This window comes from Rhincodon typus, chromosome 4 (assembly GCF_021869965.1).
Source record: "Rhincodon typus isolate 14 chromosome 4, sRhiTyp1.1, whole genome shotgun sequence".
NCBI lineage: Eukaryota > Metazoa > Chordata > Chondrichthyes > Orectolobiformes > Rhincodontidae > Rhincodon > Rhincodon typus.
Window position 1 is genome coordinate 105,435,867 of NC_063335.1, and position 23,492 is coordinate 105,459,358.

At 41.3% G+C, this 23,492-nt stretch overlaps 1 protein-coding gene across 3 annotated transcripts in view; it reads left to right on the forward strand.

Moving 5' to 3' along the window:
• LOC109922972 (rho GTPase-activating protein 28-like) overlaps positions 1–23,492 on the forward strand; it is a 171,223-nt gene that overhangs the window by 4,189 nt on the left and 143,542 nt on the right. Inside the window, exon 3 of one of the 3 annotated variants that reach the window (XM_048596358.1) lies at positions 14,847–15,093. The exons of the other annotated variants lie outside the window; for them this stretch is intronic. The gene's annotated coding sequence lies outside the window, so the exon portion shown is untranslated. The remainder of the gene's footprint in view (positions 1–14,846; positions 15,094–23,492) is intronic. 3 annotated transcript variants of the gene reach the window in all.

Below are 23,492 nucleotides of genomic sequence, written 5' to 3' on the forward strand. Positions count from 1 at the left end.
CTGACGTTTCGGGTCTGGACCCGAAACGTCAGCTTTCCTGCTCCTCTGATGCTGCTTGGCCTGCTGTGTTCATCCAGCTCTACACCTTGTTATCACAGGCACAAAGTGACTTGTGGAGACACAATGGGATGCAGAGATCAACGAACCAATTAATTAAGGAATAAGAGCATGAAAATAATAGTCGGACCCACAAGAATTTCAGACAAAAAATGTATGTAAAGCATATGTGGCTGGAGAGAAACTTAGCAACAGTAATTGGAAACTAACTGCATTGCATCTTGAACATCTACACCTTTCAAATCTAAGTCTCTAAACTTTTCTTTCAAATTAGAGGTTGCTCCCTTTAGCATTTTAGCATTCAAATAACAAGCACCAAAGTTTTCACAAATATTGGGGTCTTTTTTAAAGTTCATAGAAGGTAGGTTTTGCAAGCATGATATTCTTTGTTGCCCATCCCTTTTAGCCTCAGGTCAACAGTATACAACCTTCCTGAATAGGAGGAGATTCCACTCCATCGATGTGTGGCTATTCAGTGACTGGGAGAATACCATTACATTTGCAACATCAGGGAGAGCTTCTCTTTTGAAACAAACCAGTTGAGCTTGTTTAACATTTCAACTAGAAGGCAGCATCTTGAACAGTGCCGCACTCTCTCCATATTGCCCTGGAGTGGGACTTGACCCTGTGACCCTTGGAGGCAAGTGTACTCCCAACTGAGAGAAAACTGACATGTCAATGCAGGGAAGGGTTTTGCATCTTATTTATGACTCGGTGGCATGTACCTATTACTCAAGGAATGACAAGAGTATAATTCACTACCGCAGGAAATGTTTGAAGTAAATGGTGTAGATACATTTAAGACATATTGGACAAACATTACGGAGAAGGGAACAGAATGTTACACTGATTTGTCTTAGCGGAGGAATGATAGGAAACAGCTGAAATGGTGAATGAATTTGTTGGAACAAATGGAATATGTTGTATATTTCCCATTTATCAATAAACCATGTATTATGGTGTGGGTTTGGGTCTATATCCACTTGAATGAGTGAGGATGATTAGAGGTGATGACTGGTTCTCAGCTCGTGACTTCACCCTCCCACACATACTCTGTGTTCTTCATCTCAGTGACTATTGCCTACAAGACCTCCTTGACTAATGCCAACAGTCAGAAGTTTCAAGGTTCTACTTCAGTGTGGACCAGCCCTCTGCTGTTACAAGCTATCATGTCCTGTGAGTGCTAAAGTACTTTTGATATTGTGGAAGTGTCGAGGACATGTACAGCAGCATCTAAGTAAACAAACATGCGTCATTTAATTTCTTCTCCTTAGAAGGAGTTTTGCAGTGAGGCTAGAAACTTCTTTTGAAGGTTGCAGTGTGAATGTGTCTTTTGATTTTGGCTGTCCATTCATGTTGAGCATTCAGAGAATTGCTGAGTTGCCCTGATTACATTGCATGAGACAGCAATAAATGTGTGACAGGTAGAGATAAAAATGCTTTATGGCATGCACACTTAGATAATATTCTAGAAATCAGAAACTATTAAGGGATAATTCTTTTGTTACTTTATCTCTCTTCGTACTGAAAACAACACAAGACACATGGTCACCATTTCCCAGGTGTCAGTCGGTATTGCTCTCATTTCTTGTGGGGAGGTTGCCTGATGGTATTTCTTCATTCACCTATGTCATGTGACATTGTTATCAGTATTATCGCTGCAGTGGCTCAGTCCAACTGAGTCAAAAGATTGTAGATTCATAATCTCATTACAGCGACCTGAGCACCAGCCTGACGGTGAGAATATAACCTAAAGCCACGTTTGTTCCCATGGATGGATATAAAATATTCCATCAGACTATCCAAGATGGAAAATAAGAATTGTTCCCGGTGGTCAGGCCAGTACTTATCTCCCAGTTAACGCACAGAGAATATTTGGTCATTATCTCATTGCTTGTGGAATTTTGCTGTGTTAAAACTTCTCTGCCACGTTTCTAACATTACAATTACACTTCAAAAACCCTGTGTTGGCATAAAGTGCTTTGGGGCATCTTAACCTCATGTGTAAATGTAAGTCATTTTACTTTTTAAACCTGGAAGCTAGAGGCTGTTTACTTGCAAATTCCTTTGAACACAGCCTGCATTGCACCCCATTACGAATGCAATAAAATTCCAAAGTTCTGACCATTCACAGGTGATGAACACCTGCGGACAGTCAACTGGGAATGCACCGATGTATTAAATAACTCCAGATTTGTCTATTCAGCAGACAACAGCCATATGTAATAATTCAGCTGGATTACCTACTGTGCGCTGTTTCTATCTGTGATTGGTCTACGCCAGAATTTCTAACTCTCGTATGAATACCAAGTGAGTCTAAGATGATTAGTACAAATATATTGGGGCTTGTAAAACCCAGATATACAACAACATAATTGGTTAGTTAATGACAGTCCTTGGGTGTTTTGGAAGTACTGGATCCAGTCTGGTATTGATGGTAAAGAAAGCAGGGAAACACCTTTGCTCCAATTACCATTGTAATGCACTGGGGCACTACAGCTGCATGAAAGCATGTAGAGCTTCTGTGAGACTCAACATGAATTTTCAGAAGTGAAACCAGCTGCCTGCAGAATTTTCCATTTGAAGGGGTTTTCTTTCTGAGATGGGACTAATCCAATAACCGTTTTTTGCCCCAGGGATCTTTGAAGCTGTTAGTTGATACGGGCTGTTGGTTAGGTGAGGGGTATGCACCACGAATAGTAAATCCATTTGACTGATTATTCAGCATAAGATGTAGAAATAGTGCAAGGCATATCAAATAAACAGGGTCTGAACTGAATAGGAATTAACACCAAGAATGTATAATGTTTGTACCTGAGCATATTATTCTAAATTATGCTCTGCAACTTTGTTCTCTCTTTTCCTTCATGAGGCCACTAACTTATGGTCCCACGGTTACTGTTTGTTCTCTGGTACCTTATCTCAGTGCGAATTTTGTATACGTGAGCCTAGACAATGCATGTTGCCATTTGATTTAACATCGTGGTAGAATCACAGCTTCATCTCGATGTTGCATGTGGTCAAGTGCTTCAAGTAGTTTTGAATCACTCAGGAGGAGGGTTACTCTTGTATACAAAATGGCTGCTGTTTAACAGCAAGATGTCCCCAATCCCCCATCATCCCACTTCAAATCAGTTGAATTATTAGTGTTGACTGAGGGGAAACGTATTCAGAACATTCTAAAATGTTTGGAACATTTTTAACTCTGTTCCAATCTCAATGTTATTGAGTTAGCACCATCTGAAATGGAAGACCAGGGGATCAGATCCTTTGTTTTCAGATTGCACCTTGATATAGAGATAACTTGCATTTATTTAATGCCTTTCAAGGATCCAACATATCCCAAAGTGCTTTGCTGCCAAAGAAGAGCTTTTGAGCTTGGGTTTTAATGGAAGCAGCACTATCTGAAGGGTCTGTTTCCATACTGTATGCTTCTATTAGTTTATCTCTAATGCCTCGTGGTTAAATGCTATAAACTGTTTTGATAATGCTGGTCAAAGGATAGATTTTGGACAGAGCACAGAGACATTCTATAGATTTTTTTGAATGGTGGGTTGGATTATATTACCCTAATCAAAGACAGCAGCTTCATTTAACATCTCAACCTGATGACTGCATATCTGACAGGTCACCGTGCCCTCAGTGCTGTGCTAAAGCTTCAGTCTGCATTGGCGTTGAACCAATAACATTGTAATTTGGAAGGGGAAATGCTACTACTGAATTAAGGTTCCCTTCACTCCACATGATATCAAAAAATGGCTGAAGACAGTGAATAGTGCAAACACTGAACACACTTAGTCACTAGATACTACTCTCGATCATTAGTGAAGTAATAGAAGGTGTCATTGGCAGTGCCATCACCTGGCCCACATCAATGACCTGCTCATTGATGCCCAGTTTGGGTTCTGTCAGGGCCACTCAGCTCCTGACCTCGTTGCAGCCTTGGTCCAAACATGGACAAAAGAGCTGGTGAGGTGAGAGCGACTACATCTGACGTTAAGGCTGCGTTTAACAGAGTGTGGCAGTGAAGAAGACCAGCAAAACTGGAGTCATTGGGAATTGTGGGAAAACTGTCCGTTGATTGGAGTCATACCTGACACACAGGAAGATGGTTGTGCTTGTTGGAGATCAGTCATCTCAGCTCTAGGACATCTCTGCAGGAGTTCCTCAGGATAGTGTCCTAGGCCCAACCACCTTCAGCTGCTCCATTAATGGCCTTCCCTCCATAAAGTCAGAAGTGGAGATGTGCAATCAGCATTCAGCAACATTTACAACTCCTCAGACACTGAAGCAGTCTGAATTGAAATGCAGAAAGACCTGGACAATATCCAGATTTGGGCTGACAGTTAGCAAGTAACATGTATACTTTACAAATGACAGGGAATAAGCATCTCCAACAATAGAGAATTTAACCATGGCTCCTTGACATTGAATGATATTACCACTGCTGAATCCTCCAGGATCAACAACCTGGGCTATTCCCATTAACCAGAATCTGAATTGGCCAAGCCATATTAATAGTATTTCTACAAGAGCAAGTCAGAAGCATTTTGCAGTGAGTAACTCATCTCCTGTCTTCACAAAGCATGCCCACCATTGGGACGGCACAACTTTGGAATATGTTGGAATACTCTCTACTTGCCAGAGTGGGTACAGCTGGAACAACTCCAAAGAAGCACAACTCCACCCAAGACAAAGCCACCCACTTGACTGGATTCCCTTCAACATTCATTCCCTCCACCACCAATGCTCAGTAGCAACAGTGTACACCATCTACAAGATGCACTTGAAAAACTCACCAAAGCTCCTTTTGATAGCATCTTCCAAACCAGTAACCACTATCATTCTAGAAGGAAAGCAGATATTTGGAAACACCACCACCTGCAAATTCCCTTCTAAGCCACTCGCCATCCTGACTGGGAAATAAATCACAGCTTGTTCAGCGTCACTGCATCAAAATCCTGGAACTGCTTTCCTTCCTGTCAGCATGGTGGGTTTACCTACATCCCCACGACTGCAGAAATTCAAGAAGGCAGCTCACCACCACCTTCTCAGAGATAAGTTAATGGCTGGTTAAAATTGCCTGTCTAGCCAGTGACGCAACATCCCATCAATGCATTTTTAAAAGTGTATAAAATTCAGTTCAAGTAGTGCAATGACATCATAACCTTAACAGTGCTCATCGTCTTGTGCAGGGAGTAGAAGGATATGTTCTAAGGGCATTGTGTTCAACGTTAGTGACCTTATTGTTGCTTTCTCTGATAAGTTGAAGGCAAAGCATCAAACCTGCTTTGTTTGACTAGCTCATGATTTCACACCTGGAAAACTGTGTTCAAACCGGTCTTTCACGTTTTGAAAAATACTAGAAATAGCGTTGGGCTTGGATTGGGTTGTGGTAGGAGTGTAGCAATTGCCTGAAGACACTTGTGGCAGAGCCAAAGCAAGCTGTGGTGCCAGGGTCACCCACTTGTTATTTTCATGCTGGCTACTGTCCCCCAGAAGTGGCTCACTATTGTGGAGATAAGTGACAGTATAATGTCAGGAGCGATCTAGTTGTCATTCATGTGGAGCCAGTTGCTCTTAACTTTTTGACTTGAAGGGTAACCTTCAGTAATCTCTCAAAGAAAGAAGAATTTAGCTGCTGTGTACCTGGAGAAACTGACCAGAATGCACACTGAATGCTGCAGTCAGTTGCCAACCAGCCAAAGTGGACTTAAACGTGTGTCTGAAGGTGCAAAATGCATAGGCAGTGGGCCTCGTGCTGACCAGATGTAAAGTAACCTAGCCAATTACATGGGATGCGTGGCACAAGTAGGTTATTTGGCCCAAACAGTCCATGCCAATGTTTATGCTGCGCTCCAGCCCCCTTCCATTTTTACTCGTTTAAGTCGATCATTGTAACCCTCTACTGCCATCTCCCTGTTTCACTTGTCTAGTTTCCCCTTAAGTGTATCCATACTATCCACTTCCATCGCTTCCTGTGTCAGCAAATTCCACTTTTTTGTCACTCATTATTTTGGGTGAAGAATTTTCTTCTCACTTCCCAATTGAATTTCTTGACCCAGTTGCATTGATGTTTTCCCGTTTTGCTTTTCCCCACAATGGGAAACATTCTCTCTGTTCACACTCTGTCAAAGCCTTTGGTAACTTTATTATGACGTGAGACGAACTTGATCATTTTGAAGCCACCGGCTCTCAACTATCTAGATGAGATTCATGGCTGGCTTTGACTGCAACTGGTCTATGACACAATGGAAGATTACTGTAAAGGTAAATTTTTGGTCCTTGTGTAACATGCTTCCATTTATCCTGCTAGCACTAGATTTCACTGTTCATATAGAATAGAAAAGTCAGAGAATGAAGAACTAAAGTTTGGAGGAGATTCCAAATGGCTAACTGCATCTTGCTGATTTTTTTAAAAAACTGTTTTGGATGGTTACTATACACTTAGTGTAAAAATAAAGCAGCAATTAGTATTGGATAAGTCAACCAGGTCAGAAAAGGCCTAGTTTCTATCCCTCGTCTTTGCTGAATCATTCTTGTTTAGTTGATCCTATAATGCAACCCTTCAGTTGATATCTCTATCTCTGAGCAGGGAAAACATTTATCACTGTCCATTAAGTCCTGCTGGAAACTTGTGGACAAGGATGGGATTAGACTTGGTTGTGAACGCCTCCCTCCGTTCTCAAAAAGCCTCACAATATCCAATATTTAAGATTATCAGAGAAGAATGTTCACCTGAGTGAGGTGCCAGAGTGCTGGAGAAGCCCCTTAAACTGTACTTGTATGATGACCTCTGTCATGAAAGGAGAATAAGACGAGGGTAAAGTTACCATGCTCTGCTCTTGTAAGATTTTTTCCAACTGAAAGGAGACTTTTATAGCAGCTCTCCTGTAAGTTTGCTTGAAAACAAAGGGAAAGCAAAATCCTGATGAGATCAGTTGTGACTGAAGGCGCAATGGGAGGTGGCACATACTATCATTCTACACCCCACCTGATTGCCTGCACACAGGTACACATGTTGATTGCTGCAGTGGGTGGCAGGAAATCTAGGTGGGTCACTGCTATAGTTACTACCGACCATGTTAATACAGTTAGATGATGTGCTGTATGCCTCTCTATAGTTAAGGCAAGCCTGGAGCATCTGGTATGCGACCTGTGTTTATTGTTATGGTTGAAATCAGAGTTGGCTTCTCAAGTTTCTCCTGTTCATTCTTGCTCCCCCGGTGGGTTCAGCATGCGTAGCTGATTGGAACCATCTGGCCCTTTGATCAGACTGGGCTGATTGTTTGTTTGGCCAGTCCTCCAATCAATTATGAAGCTGGCCAGATCACTTAGCTTTGATTTAAAGGAATTGCCCACTACAAAAAAAAGTGGTAATTGGGCAGGAATCTGCAGTTTTTTGAGCATGTCCAGGACTTGTCGGCCATCTCCAGGTGGATATTCAGGACATGGGATAAGATCTCTCTTTGAATGTCACCAATGTTACCATCTTGTGATTATAGTAAGTAACTGAGAAATCCGAACGACAACATCTCAGTGCACATTTACATACTTGGTGATTTACTCTTTCTAATTTCTGTTCAACTTGTCATTGACTGTGATTTTTAGGGACCACCAGGCATGCTGCAATTTGCATTTGCTGCATTGGCGATATCGATTTGCAGTCTAGAGTTGAACAGAGCAGAACTATAAATCAGTTGCAGTAATCTCCAAGCCCAACTCTCTGACCTGTGTTGCATAGTGTAGGCCTGTATCAGGCCAGAATCCTGCAATTTCAAAGATTATATCTAAATGTCAACATGAGCTTAATGCTAACACAATTCCCTGAAATAAACAAATGCATAGCTCATAATTTTAACTCCTTGCCACTGAGATCAAAAATATGAAGTATGAATCTGAAAGCATTTTCAGAATATTTTGTATAATGAATTCAGAGCTTCTATCACACACAAATTGTCATTCTTTGTTGAACACAACAAAATTGTCGTTGAACAATTGTCTTTGTAAAAAGATCTAAAGAGAAGGTTACTTGTAGTTCCTGCTATTTTGTTGAGATAATGAGAGGTCCTGAGTAGTTAACAATCTTGTGACATTCCCCCTGGATAATGATTAATTGCCAAGACCTATTTAGAACTTTTTTTCAACACAAAGTACCTGAGCAATCACCCTTAAGGGACAGACCAGCAGGACATAAACACATGCAGAATCTTTCCTGCACACATCAATCACTGCTTCCCCGAAATTGTGCAGCAATCTGGAATGTTGCACTGTGTAACAAAAGAGTTGTGCATAACAAATATAAATCCGAGGGGGCATTGATGCACATGCATCTACAGCTCAGCGCACACTTCTTTGTTTTTCATCTTAACTTTCCTAATTATGACTTTGCCTACTTTGGTATTATTTTTAACTGTTGGCATTTGGAGAATTGAGTATGTATAATGTTAAATACAAAGAGCTAGATGATACTCTGCATATGTAAAGTCTCTTTGCTCTTCAAAAATGTCTAGATCCAGCATAAAACCATAAAGTGTAAAGTAGGCCATTTAGCCTATCAAGTCTGCTCTCTTATTCAATGAGATCGTGGCCAATCTGATAATCTTCAACACCACTTTCTTGCCATATCTCTTTGATAATCCTGATTCCCTTAATGATTAGAAATCTCTCAATCTTGAACATCTGCATCGACCCAGCCTTGACAGCACTCTTCAGTAAACAATTCCACAGTTTCAACATGCTCTGAGAGAAAACATTTCTCCTCATTCCTGTCTTAAATGGGCGAGTCCTTTTCTAAGATTAATTCCTCTGGCCCTAGACTGCCTCACAAGGGGAAACAGCCTCTCCACATCTACCCTCTCGAAATCCTAAAAATCATGTGTCTTCAATCAGATCTCCTTTTGTTCTTCTAAGCTCTAATGAGTAAAAGCCCAACATACTGAACTTCTTCTCATAAAATCCTTCCATACCCAGGATCAACCCAGTCACAGCACAGTGTGGAGCTGGACAAACACACCAGGCCAGGCAGCATCAGAGGAGCAGGAAAGTTGAAATTTCGGGTCGGGACCCTTCTTCAGAAATCAACCTAATGAACTGTTTTCTGGACTGTCTTCAATCCCATATCCCTAGATATGGGACAAAACCTGTACACAGTGTTACAGCTGTATTCCAACTAGTGCCTTGTGTCGTTTTAGCAAGACCTCTCTATTTTTATACTGCATTCCTTTTGGAATAAAGGCCAATATTCCATTTGCCTTCCCTATTACCCACTGAATTTGGATGTTAGCTTTTTGTAATTCATGCGCTAGGGCCCCCAAAATCCTCTGTGCTGCAGCTTTCCGCTGTCGCTTACCCATTTAAATAATATTTGGCTGCTGTATTCTTCCTTTTAAGGTGTATAATTTTCCCACATTATATTCCATCTGCTAAGTTTTTGCGAACTCACTTCGCCTGTCCATAGCCCACTTTATACGACTTGTGTCAGCCTTACTACTTGCCTTTCCACCAATTTTTGTGTCATCCACAAACTTGGCTATGGTTCATTCACTTCCATCATCGAAGTTATTAATATGTAATGTAAATAGTTGTGGCCCCAGAACATATCCCTATCGCACTGTGCAAGTTACAGGTGCTATCTTTGAAAATGCCCCTTTATCCCAATCTTCTGAGTTCTATTATTTTACCATCCTAATCCATGATAATATACAAACCCCTACATCATGGGCACTTATTGAATAGCGCTATGTGTGATACCTTGGATAATACGGTGTAGAGCTGGATGAACACAGCAGGCCAAGCAGCATCATAGGAGCAGGAAGGCTGACGTTATGATGCTGCTTGGCCTGCTGTGTTCATCCAGCTTTACACTGTGTTATCTCAGGTTCTCCAGCATCTGCAGTTCCTACTATCTCTGTGTGATACCTTATTGAATACCTTTGGAAATCTAAATACATTACATCTACTGATTTCCCCTTTATTAACCTTGCTCATTACTTCCTCAAAGAACTGTAATTTATTTGTCAGGCAAGACTTCCCCTTCATGACTCTGCTGGATTACTTTATGTGTTACCACATTCTTTATAATGGATGCTTAACATTTTCCCAATGACAGAAGTTAAGCAAATTGGCCTATAATTATCTGTATTTTGTCTCTCTCTATTTTTGAATAAGAATGTGTCATGTTGGCAGGTTTCCAAATCTCTGGGACTATTTCAGAATCAGAGGATTCCTGGAAGATTACTCTCAATGTCTCCACTATCTCTGCAGATACTTTCTTTGAAAATATTAGGATGCAACCCATCAAGTCTAAGGGACTTATTGCTCTTTAGCCCCATTAGTTTCCCTAGCGATAATTACTGTGTGTTTTTTTTCCTCCAAAGTACCTCATTACAGATTACCAGAACCAATATAAACTGATCCCTGAGAGATAATATGACCTGCTGATACTGGAGTCTGGGATAACACAGCGTGGAGCTGGAGGAACACAGCAGGCCAGGCAGCATCAGAGGAGCAGGAAAGTTGATGTTTCGGGTCAGGACCCTTCTTCAGAAATGGTCCCAACCCAAAACATCACCTTGCCTGCTCCTCTTATGCTGCCTGGCCTGCTGTGTTCCTCCAGCTCCACACTATGTTAATCTGATCCCTGGTTGGCTCCACATCACATTGTTCTAGGAAACTATCCTGAATATACTCTATGAATTCTTTCTTGTGGTTACCTCTGCCAATTTGATTTTTCCGACCTACATGAAGTTTAGGTCACCTATTTAGCAATGTATTACCTTTTTAATTTGGTGTAATTATTTCCTGATTTATTCTCTGCCTTACAAAACAGCTGCTGTTCAGGGTGTTACGGCACAAAGTTAGCAAGCCAAACCACTTCAGCCTCACAATGCAGTGAAATTAATATATACAATAACCCACCAAAATTTCCCTATTGTTCTTGAACAGACTTTACTGACAACAGATCTTGGGCACCAAGTTTATAACTTAAACAGAAATTATCAATTTATTATTAACACTGAAACTTTAGCAGGGCAACAAGTTAATCTAATTAATATCTATCATGTAAACCGAATTTTCTTTGATCATTATCACCACTCTCTCAGACAGAGAGATACAGTTAAAGGATAAATTAAAAAGAGAATGAAAGAAAGATAATTTGCCAGTTCAATTACAACATTCTGGACAATGACTACCAAACCTTTATGCAATCATTGGGTAATGAATTGTTTGTAGGTACGTAACTGTATACCTAATTACAAAGTCACCGCTGAATGCAAATGATTTTAGTCTATTTTCAGCAGCATTCACTTATTTCTTCCGGAGTAGGATTCTTTTCTCAGAACATTCAACAACACAATAACTGGATGGAAAACTAAATGGAGTGAAATATAACAGCCAGTCCCGAAGCTTCCAGAATTACTCTGCACCTGCTAAAACCAGTCAAAACTGGTTTTCTCTTTTCTCTTTTTTTAATCAATATTGTCTATGGGTTAGCCGCTTAGTCACAGTCCTCCATTGACCGACTCAACATCCAACTAGCTGCCAGTCCTAGTACAGCAACACTCTGTGTCAAATCACTTATAGAATTCTTTAGATCCGTAATTAAGTTGCGTTATCTTTCAGGCTTGTCACCAACAGTGAACATCTGCACTTTCTTTCTGTCTTTTAAAACCTGCAGCTGTTCAAAGTTGAATTAATCCTAACCTCAACTCTAAGTTCCATCAAAAAAAAGGAAAAAAAGAAAGGTAGTGAGGGCCTCTACAGGGGACCTATAGACAACTCCACCACTGTTGTCTTTTATTTCTCACCTCCACCCACATGGGTTCGACCATATCTGATACAAGATCAATTTTTGCTATAACATTTATTCCATCCCGTATCAACAATGCCACTCCACCACCCTTTCCTTCCTGCCTGCCCTTTGGGAAGGTCACATCCCAGCTTTGATCACCCTTATAACCAAGTCTTTGTAATGGTTACAAGATCAGGCCCATTAACCTGTATTTGTGGGGTCAATTAAATCTATTTTGTTCCGAATACTACATGCATTCAACTAAAGATCCATTAAGTTTGCATTTTTCCCTTATGTTTCCCTTTTGTCCCTAATTGATGTTTTCTTCGTGCTTCTATACCCTGTCCCTTCATGCTCCACTCTAGGTATTGTAATCAGAATACTTGACCTGCAGTGTCACCATACCCTTAGGTTTTATAAACCTACATTTCGCCAATCCCAAACCCTCCTCCCTCTAACTGGTTTAGAGTCCTCTCTATGGCCCTAGTTATTTAGTTCACCAGGACCAGTGGAGCTTGACCAACATGAACACTCTTTCTATCCCTGGGCTTCATGAAGAGAAACCCATTCCTCCCACACCAAACTTTGAGTCACTGATTTGATTTCTTGACTTTATTTACCATCTGCCAATTTGACCCTGGTTCATCTTGAAGTTTTGCTTTGTAATTTAGCCCCTAATTGTTCAAAATCTTTATTTCAGCGAAATCTCCTTTCCAGATGTATCAATGTCTTTGGTATCAACGTTGATAGCAATGACTGGGTCCCTTCCCTCCCTCTCCGAGTCATCCTTCAGCCCCAAGGAGATGTCCTTAACCCCGTCACCTGCCAGACAACACAGCCTTTGGGAATCACGGTCACTGCTATAGAGAACTGTACTTATTCCACAAATTATATACTTCCCTACTGGTACTACCTTCTTACTTCCTAATCCCCACTTGAATGGCTTGTTGTACCATTGAGCTGTGATCAGTTCAGTCATCCTTCCTACTGACCCCGCATGCAACTTGCAAGAACATTGTTACTGATATACAGTTGTAGGAACTGAGGCTTCTTGAGATCTTCCCCTTGGGTCCCCATACCTACCTCACCTTCAATCATACCCTCCTGTCCTTGCTCACAGACCAAGTTTCAATTACCTCATTTAAGGGCTGTGACTGTCTCCTAGAACAAAGTGCCCAGGTAACTTCCCCCCCACCCCCACCCTTCCCTGACATGATGCAATGTCTCCAACTCTGACTCCAACTTCAATTCTTCACATCTTCAACTGAGGACCCAAAGCTGCTCAACCTGCAAACATTTGCAGCCGGATATGTTCACTGTGGATCACCTCAGTGTCCAGCAATCTCACATGCTGCGCTGCATAAATTCAAAACTTTCAATGCAGGGCATATCTCCTGGAATATTGGGTGTAGCTGTAGGTGAATTGAGAACATTTTGATATTCCACTGCAACTCCCTTTGGGTGACATGGTGGCTCAGCGGTTAGAACTGCTGCCTCACAGCGCCAGGGACCTGTTCAATCCCACCCTTGGGTGACTGTCTGTGCGGAGTTTGCACATTCCCCCAGCGTCTGTGTGGGTTTCCTCCCACAGTCCACAGATGTGCAGGCTAGGTGGGTTAGCTGTAGAAAATGCAGGGATAGGGTAGGGGGTGGGATGGTCTTCCAAAGGTCAGTGTGGATTTGATGGGCTGAATGGCTTGCTTTGACACTGTAGGGATTCTTTGCTGTTTGAGGCCAGTGATTTGGAATTTATCAAGCTGCTAATAAACTTCTTAGAATAAAAAAATCCATTTATTCTCTCCCTGTGAAGTAATAGCTTGACAGATTTATGGCAGTTTTCAAATTGCATATTGTTTAGAAAGATGCCAGGGTTTTTTTTTTGGGCTGACAGTTGTTTTAAGGTGTCTGCCTGCTTTTTGAGTTCTGTCTTCAGAATAAAAACTGAAGTCAGTTGAAAAAAGTACATCATCTATGGGTGTTGTAAGATACATTTTATACTGCATTTACTACCGTTGCAATAGACTCAATTATTTATCCAATGTTTTACAGGATTTGTTGTTGTGACTCAGAATCTCCTTAGCTATTTTGGTAGGAAAAATACAGAGGGGAGGATCCGTCTTACAGGATCTGTCTGTTAATGGAGGATGCTTGAATTGTGTTTCTGCTGCATGTATTGTTTTATTTGGGACATATTTCAAATGGGATTCAGATTATCACACAAACGATAGAAATAGAAGAATATAATAATTAGTTAGGGTCATTAACCCATCTTACTTCAGTATCTGAAAGCTTCTTTTCAGAAGCTGCACTTGAATCTCCTGCATCGTTGTCACAACTTTGTGCCAAGCACATATCTCCCTGCTCGCTCATCCTTACCTGTCTTTTCTTTTGGATCTTTCAGCCAAGTACTTATGTAAGAAGCTCTAAATAAGTATAAGCCACGATTGAGCCAGTTCTCAGCTGTATGGTAAGTCAGCCAGCTACAGCTTAACTGCACAAGTTGACTTGTGTTAATCATCTATAGCGAAGGTTTCAAATATCCAGACTTTTACAGGCTATAGTACAGCCTTGAAAAATGTGGACCGTACTGGGTCAGTAAATAAGGAAGGAACTGTTATCTAACATTTAAAAAACAAATTAGCAATGTTCCTGTAGAATGAAGACAACTTCAATCAGTCAAATGGGACTATAATGGTTGGTCCTTATTTCCCAGAGGACCTCGAGCAACCTGTGCTAAGAGCTCATTTCCAGTCTAACCGCTATAATCCTCTGGCATTTCCCTAAGGATCTGCTTTCTTTCATTTCAAAGTGACAGAATTTCTGATGGAGTGCACATGTCTGTCTGTGGCCACTGTGCTTTTAAGTGTACCAACAGATTCCCTTTGCATGAAAAGCTGGCTTGTCCATTAGTGTACCTGTAAGTAAATGGCGAGTGTTTTAAATAACAAAATGCCGAATGCATCTTTGAAATTGTTTTTTTCCACTTTTGGGCCAGGACTGAACGTGCTGCTCTGACAATGGACTCGCAGGCAGTGTACTGAACACGTGAAACTGAGCCAAGCAGAGACCCAGATTTGATTGGCATCCTCTGCGTTGTCAGCTGATCTCAACTTGATGGTGACAGGCGCTGCCGTTGACCTCAGTACCCCCTAGGAAAACGGGGAATATAAAGAGCCAAGTCTCCCATTGCTGATCTCCATCCAGTGACTTTCATTAAAGAAAGCAGATCTGATAAACAATAAGTAAGGACAATATCAATTAATCTCACTGAGACATGCAGTCAGGCCAGTAAAAACTGTTTTTATATCATCTGGAAATGGCACTAATATGTGCCCATTTGGGTGAAGCGCTGAAAGATGATAGACATTCATGCAAGTTGACAAGAAACTTGAGGCGAGGGGAGAAAATGTTTCAAGGCTGAGAAGGAGTTACAGACTGTGAATTTTTCTATCACTCGTTCATGGGATGTGGGTGTCCCTGGGTGGGCCAACATTTATTGCCCGTCCTTAGTTACCCTTATGAAGGTGGTGGTGAGCTGCCTTTTTGAACCAATGCAATTCATTTGGAGTAGGAACACCCTCACATGCTGATACAGAGGGAGTTCCAAGATTTTGACCCAACGACACTGAAGAGCGGTGGTGTATTTCCAATTCAGGATGGTGAGGTCTTGAAGGGGAACTTGCAGGTGGTGGTGTTCTCCTGTATCTGCTGCTCTTGTCCTTCTAGATAGTATTGAATTGGGTTTGAAAGGTGGCCCCTAAGGTTCCTTGGTGAATTTTCACGGTGCATCTTGTAGAGGGTACACACTGAGTGCTGGTGTGGGGCCAGTCAATCGATGTGGATGTGATGCATATCAAGCGGGCTGCTGTGATCTGGATGGTGAGAGGATTCTTGTGTTGTTGGAGCTGCACTCATCTAGGCAACTGGGGAGTATTCCATCACACTCCTCACTTGGGTCTTGTAGATAAGAACATAAAAAATAGGAGCAGGAGTGGACCATTTGGCTCCACCATTCAATAAAATCATGGCTGATCTTTTCGTGGACTCAGGTCCACTTACCCGCCCACTCACCATAACCTTTAATTCCTTCACTGTTCAAAAATCTGTCTATCTTTGCCTTAAAAACATTTAATGAGGTAACCGCAACTGCTTCACTGGGCAGGGAATTCCACAGATTCACAACCCTTTGGGTGAAGAAGTTCCTCCTCAATTCAGTCCTAAATCTGCTCCCCCTTATTTTGAGGCTATGCCCCTAGTTCTAGTTTCATCCGCCAGTGGAAACAGCCTCCCTGCTTCTATCTTGTCCATTCCTTTCATAATTTTATATGTTTTCTATAAGATTCCCCCCTCATTCTTCTAAATTCCAATGAGTATAGGCCCTGCCTACTCAACCTCTCCTCATAAGCCAACCCTCTGAACTCCAGAATCAACCTAGTGAACCTTCTCTGTATCCCCTCCAGTGCCAGTACATCCTTTCTCAAGTACGCAGTACTCCAGGCATGGTCCCACCAGCATTCTGTACAGCTGTGGGATAACCTCCCTGTTTTTAAACTCCATCCATCTAAAGTAAATGATGGGTAGGCTTGGCCAAGTCAGGAAGTGAGTTACTTGCTGCAGGATTCCCAGCCTCTGCATTACTGTAGTAGCCACTGTACTGCTGTGGTTAGTTCGATTTCTGAAGAACTTCTCATTTAAAATTAAGAATATTTGGATTCTCGAACACAGTGGCATGTGATATGGAAAAGTAAATATTTTCGTGTATATAATTCTTTTCAAAATCTCTCAAACATTTCTCAGACAATGGAGTACATTTGAAGTGTAGCTGCCATTGTAAAGTAGGAAATGCAAAAGCTAATTTGTGCACAGGAAACTCCCAGGAAGAGCAATGTGATAATGACTTGTTGATGTGTCTGAATGATCTTGATTTGGCAATAAGGATATCTGTGAGAGTTTAAGAGGATTGATCTTCATGCAATGATTTAAAAGTTCAATGCTCCTTAATCCAAATCCTTGGATAATTGAATGTTTTAAGTGCAAATACAATTACTTTAAATGATCAGAAGTACAGATAATTGTAGGATTGAGTCCCAATAAATCTGTAGTTAATCTGGCAGAAATATTTTGCTTTGGGCCAGGATTTCAAAAGACCACATACCAGTGCTTAATCAGTTATTCATCATCTGTAAATAAAACCAATAACAAACACTTAACATCAGAGCGATTACTCTAATCAATCATCCCTGTGTCCCTGACCAAAATTTGGCAGTATACTTAGTTTTGCAATACATGAAATCTCCGAGGTAATTAAAAATAATACAGTGCTGGGATCACCAGATATTTTGAACAATGGCAGCGAAAGGAAATGGTTGAGTGCCCTGGAATTTCGGATCTGGATTGTGGGATGTGTTTATTTTACATGGACTTTTATGTGATCACAATTTTTAATAACTAAAAAAAAATTGAAAGATTGTGCTTGAGATCAGTACTTGAATCACTTAAACTACACACTTTTGGATCCACTGTGAATACCATGAACAGCTTTGGTCCCCTCAATCTAAGGAAAGGTGTTTTGGCATTGGAAGCAGTCTGGAGAAGATTCACGAGGTTGATCCCAGGTTTGGAGGAGAGGTTGAGTGGGTTGGATCTGTACTCATTGGAGTTGAGAAGATTGAGAGAAGACCTTATTGAAATATATAAGATTCTTAGGAGGTTTCACAGGGTAGATGTGATATGGTTATTTCTCCTTGTCGGAGAGCCTGGGACCTGACGGCATAATCTCAATAAGAGATCATCAGTTAGAGCAGAGATGAGGAATTTATTTTCTCAGAGGGTAGTAAACTTCAGGAATTCTTTACAGCAGAGGTTGTCGAGGCTGGTTTGTGAAGTATGTTCAAGGCTGAGATAGACAGATTTTTAGTTAGCAAAGGAATCAAGGACAATGGGGAAAAGGCAGAAAAAGGAGTAGAGGGCTTTCGGATCAGCCATAATCTCATTGAATGGTGGAGCACAGTTGGTGGGCTAAATGGCCTATTTCTTCTCCTTTTGTCAATAGCTTGTTTCTTTCTATAAACATTTGTTGATGTTATTTCTTGCTGTCTTCCATATATTTTAATTATGTTGCAAAGTAGCACTGCTTTGACTCGATATCCATACTAAGAATTTAGATATCACTGCAGAAGCACCCTGTTTTAATCATTAAAGAGTCTCATGGTATGTTAACTAAGACAGCAACATGACAGGACAGAAAATGAAGAAACTTTTCAATCTTCTTGAGATCATTCCTGTGTAAACATAGACACAAGCAGCAGGTGCCACCTTGGTTGCCCCAGCAACCATTAATAGTCACTCAGATTGTCAAGTTGTGCCACCCACTACCAGGATTCTTTCACCGCCATGTGCCCCTGAATAACTCTAACCTTAACACACGCTGTTCATGCTTCACTGCAAAGATCTTATTGGCACTGTGATCCATAATGGCATGTTCACAGCCCTGAGAAAGCTTAAGTGTGTAAACAGGGTCAAACCCTTAAGATGCAAGATGAAGCCATCCACACAGGGAGCTGCTTTAGACTTGATACTTTGGGCTGTCACCATCCTTCATTTCCTTACTCCAGTGCTACATAATGAAAGTATTTTCAAAAAGCAGATGAGTAAGGGTGAGTGGAAAGCCCTGTTTTCTGTTTCATCAGTATTAAGCTGATCTATTTGCATGAATTCGATGAGACGTTCTAATCTATTGTGTCCTGTGCAATATAAATTTGTAGACAGTGAATTTATTGAAGTATGATTAGGCAGTGATTCTAATATGCTGCAGCACAGGAAGCATTGCATTTTGCAGTTCCTTTGATCAGCATTCAAATCTTATAAAAACTTCAGCCTGTTGACGCTATTCTTCCCCAATCCATGATGATTGACATTCTGACCCCCACCTGACTCTGTGCCCAACCCAAATTCTCTGCTCCAGTTGAAGAAAATGGAGTCACAAAGATATGAGAATAGAATGGACACATGGGGTTAGGACAGTTTGCATGGAGGCTAAACATCAGCATAGACTGTAATTGGACAAATAACCAATTTTCCTGTAATAATGTCTTCCATTGCCATTTTATTCAATCCCATCCCTCATGAACTAAACAGATTTGTTAACATTTGCAAAACCATCACTGCTGTTTCTCAAAAGATATTGATTCACTTCTCATTTAGGAATATTGATTCTTCTGAATTTAAATGTGTTTTCTTGTAGTTTATCATTGACAGAGGTTTGAGTGAGATTTGTTTGTCATTGTGCCTCTGTCAGTGGCGTGAGGGGAATAAATCGCTGGTCTCATGCTTTATCGAAGTAACTTTGCATGAATCAAAGGAGATGCATTTCTATAAATGAATGCTGTTGGAATAGCCACCTTTTCTTTTGTGTATGTGTGTATATACATCTTGCAAAGCCTTTCATTCAGTGATATGTGAACTTTTGGCCAGTCTCTATTGATCCACTCTGCATAATCTTCAGCTGATCCAAAATTCTGCTGTGTGTATCCCGTTTTGTACTGAGTCAGTCTTGTCCCTCACATTTTGCTGCCGTAGGTTAGTCCCTTATGCCCCAGCACTTCAAGTTCGGTGTTAATCTCTGAAAACCTCTACCTCAATATTTGCACTTGTTGCCATTACATCTGGTACTCTGACCCCTAGTTCCTCTATGTACCTCCTTTCTCCTCTTCACACAATTAATGGTATTCCTTCATCTGTCTAGATTCCACCCCTTGGAATTCCCTTTATATCTCGACGTCCCTGCTTATACTATTTCCGCCATTCCCATGGCCACTGATTGTGAATATTCTTAAGCCCAATGACATTTTTCCTCATGTTTCTGTAAAGTGTTTTGGGCTATTTTCCACATTAATTGTTATATAGCCTAATTTTTTTTTAAAGCAAAGCACGATTATTTTCAGCACACAGTAATGGGTGCAGTTGCCTTGAGTTAAGCTATTGTACCAATGATGCTGAGGTGGTGAATTCAAATTCCACCCATTGCAAGTTGTGAAATTAAATTCAAAGACATTTGTTGATTGTTGGTTGGCACCAAGAAACAAACTTGTGAACCGCTGTTCAGTAACACGAGTTGGGTATTTATAACAAAAAAAACCCTTCAGGAAATGAAACCTGTCACTGTCACCCAGTCACAAGATACATTCGACTGAGTTTCATATTATATGGTTGAGTCTTGTCTTCAGGGAAATTAGTGATGGACACTATATACACACGCCAAAATAAAGGGATCAGTTTAATGTAAATTTTTTGGTTATGTTTGAGGAGGCAGAATGGCTAGATGGCAAGAGCACCGAGGGACTTCCTTTCTATTTTTCATAGTTTGGTGGAGTCTTCAATCTCATCCCGAACAAAGAGAGCAAATAACAAAAACAAGTTAGAATTCTTGTACCTTTTCAAATGTAGCAACACATCCTTCAGAGCTGTTTTTAGGTTTCAGAGTTGGAATTGTTAGAGAGGCTGATTAAAAAATTCCTTTTAAATTTCAAGGAGTCTTTTGATGGTGAAGAGTAGGAAGAGATTAAATTCAGGAGACTCCCATTAATGGCCTTGATGGGATGGGACTATCCAATAGGTTGAGGTTACAAGAAATTGGGCTGGAGAAGTTGCTGACGTCAGAAGGAAAAACGGGAACATTTGTTTTGAAGAGATTTTATAATCTATACAGCGAGACAGGGATCCACCCCAACTCAGTATTGGTTTAGATTTGATTTGGTTTTGATTTTGATTTGATTTATTCTTGTCACATGTACCTAGGTACAGTGAAAAGGTGTGTTTAGCATGCAATCCAGACCAGTCATACCATACAAAGTGCATTAGGGTAGTAGAACAGAGCAAAGAGTACAATATTACAGCTGTAGAGAAGGCGAGAAACAAGCGAGGTTAAGAGGGGGAGGCATTTTATATGGGATAGGATGAGGCGATAGAGTTCTGGACAAGTTGGAATTTATGAGCAGGGAAAAGGTTGAAGCCAGGGGCAACGACAAGTTGGATTCCACGCAAGGGAGAGCTTGGAGTTGGGTAACCTTTGGGATTGACTGAGTGCAGATTACATAGAGGGGATCAGATCAGGAGCTAAATTCTGAAGTAATAAGTTGAGGTCAGACATGTCGGAGAGTAAAGTGCTACCATTTAAACAAAATTAATGTCCATAGCCCATGTTCTGTACCATTTGCCTCTTCACTCACAGCCTGTCAGAGAAATTACTGCTACCATTCCCAGGGTAGCTTTCGGGAGTATAATTCCAGACCAGAAGTCCTTTCTCTGGTCAGGATCCCTGGGCTCAAGTTAATTCCAGTATAGCCAAATTGATAGAGAGCAGTGAAACCATCGAAGATCTGCAATGGAAACTCCTAGTTTGTATTGCTCACTTACAGTCTTACCATTAGCAGTCAGTGATGGAGTTATCCTTTATCCTTTCAATCCAATGATTTGCTTTAAATCTGGCTGCAGTTGTTAATCTCTCAAAATACTTCTCTCTTAGACTTTCTTTGAAGTCTATTCATTTGTTTTTAGAATGGGAATATACATCTTAGAGCATTTGTCAAACATCCTCAAGTGGAAGTTAGAGGATTACAGTAGAGAGCTTTAATGTGTTACAAGTAACATATGCCCAGATTTAATCAATCAAGGAGGAGTTTAAATGGAATTTCAATACGTTGTTGTCTGACAGATTTGGAGACAACTAAATTGCACGGCCACTGTGAGGTTCACGGAGTGATTAACCCTTCTCCATTGATTGAAACACTGGCACCAAGCCGAGTTGGTGCTGCCTGCTCATTTAGAAAGCTTCCTGTTCAACCAGCACTAGCTGTGCATCATCAGGGCCTAACATTCATTACGTTCCAGCACCACACATCCACACCTCTTAAATGGGAAGTACATTGTGGCTGAAGCAAGAACAGGGAGATGGGGAGGAAGTGAGCCTGACTCACCTGGCAAACAGTGAAATGGCACAATGTGGGAGAGATTGGGTTCCAGGGCTTTTCAACACTGCACTTGAGGCCTTGGTGTTAGATGTAGAAAAGAGGGGAAATGTCCTGTATACCTGGGGTGGGGAAATGTGGGCTGTGACTTTAGACTCAGAGTAAAAAGGTGGAGGGAGAAATAGTCTTGGAAGCCAATGGCTGAAGAGAAGCCTCAAAGCTGGATACAGTGTTGCAAGAAGATCAAGGATCTCTCTCAAGTGGTTAGGGTCAGTGAGTGCATCTTCAAATGCTGTATGGCAGCAACTGCATTCCCAATCTTCGATGCTGTTCAAATTACCATATCCCATCACTCACCTACCAAAGATCTCAATCAGGGGGCAATGGCACAGTGGTATTGTACTTGGACTGGCAATCCAGAGAACTGGGCAGTGATCTGGGGATGGGGGTTTGAATTTGTTTTAAATATTTTGGACACCGTTATGTATTTAATTCCATTGTTGATTGGTGCAAGCAGGGAAGGAAATTTTCCATCCCTATCTGATCTGAACAATGTGACTCCTGACCTACTGCAATGTGATTGACTCTCTTAGTCGTCTTTTGAAATGGTAGAGCAAGTTACTGAGTTGCATCAAGCTGTTACAGAATCACAAGAAAAAGGTCTGAATCCAGACGTACACCCTGGCATTGACCTAGGCACCGGAAATGACGATGGCAAAGAGTCTGGTCAACCCTGCAAAGTCCTTCTCATCTACATTTGGGGGCTAGTGCCTAAGTTAGGAAAACTGTCTCACAGACCTGTTAAGCAACAGTCTAATGGTGTCATACTCACGGAATCATGCCTTACAGACAATGTCCCAGACACCACCGTCACCAGCCCTAGATATGTCCCGTCCCACCAGCAGAACAAGCCTAGCAGAGATGGTGGCACCATGTTACACAGCTGGGTATACAGTCGGAGTTTTGTGCCAAACAGCAAATGATAGACAGAGCTAAGAAATTTCACAGCCATTGGATCAGATCTAAGTTCTGCAGTCCTGCCACATCAATGCATGAATAGTGATGGACAATTAAACAAGCCACAGGTGAGGTACCAGAGGACTGGAGAATAGCCAATGTTGTCCCACTGTGTAAGAAGGGTAGCAGGGATAATCCTGGAAATTACAGGCGTGTGAGTCTCATGATGGTGGTAGGGAAATTATTCTTGGGGACAAGATCTATACACATTTAGAAGCAAATGGACTTATTAGCGATAAACAGCATGGTTCAAAGTGCAAGGGGGGAATGTTTAAAAGCGATGAATGAGGCACGTTTTTCACACACAGGATGGTGAGTGCCTGGAACACGCTGCCAGAGGAGGTGGTGGAAGCAGACACAATAGCAGCGTTCAAGAAACACCTAGACAAATACATGAATAGGAAGGGAATAGAGGGGTATGGATCCTGTAAATGAAGATAGTTTTAGTATGGAAGGTCAAAATGTGGCGGTACAGGTTTGGAGGACCGAAGGGCTTGTTCCTGTGCTGTGTTGTTCTTTGCTCTAAGTCATTGGAAGAGGAGGCTCCACAAATATCCCCATCCTTAAATATAAGTCTTAAGCATTAGCAACAATCTTCAGCCAGAAGTGCTGAGTAAATGATCCGTCTAGGCCTCCTCCAGAGATTCCCCAGCATCATA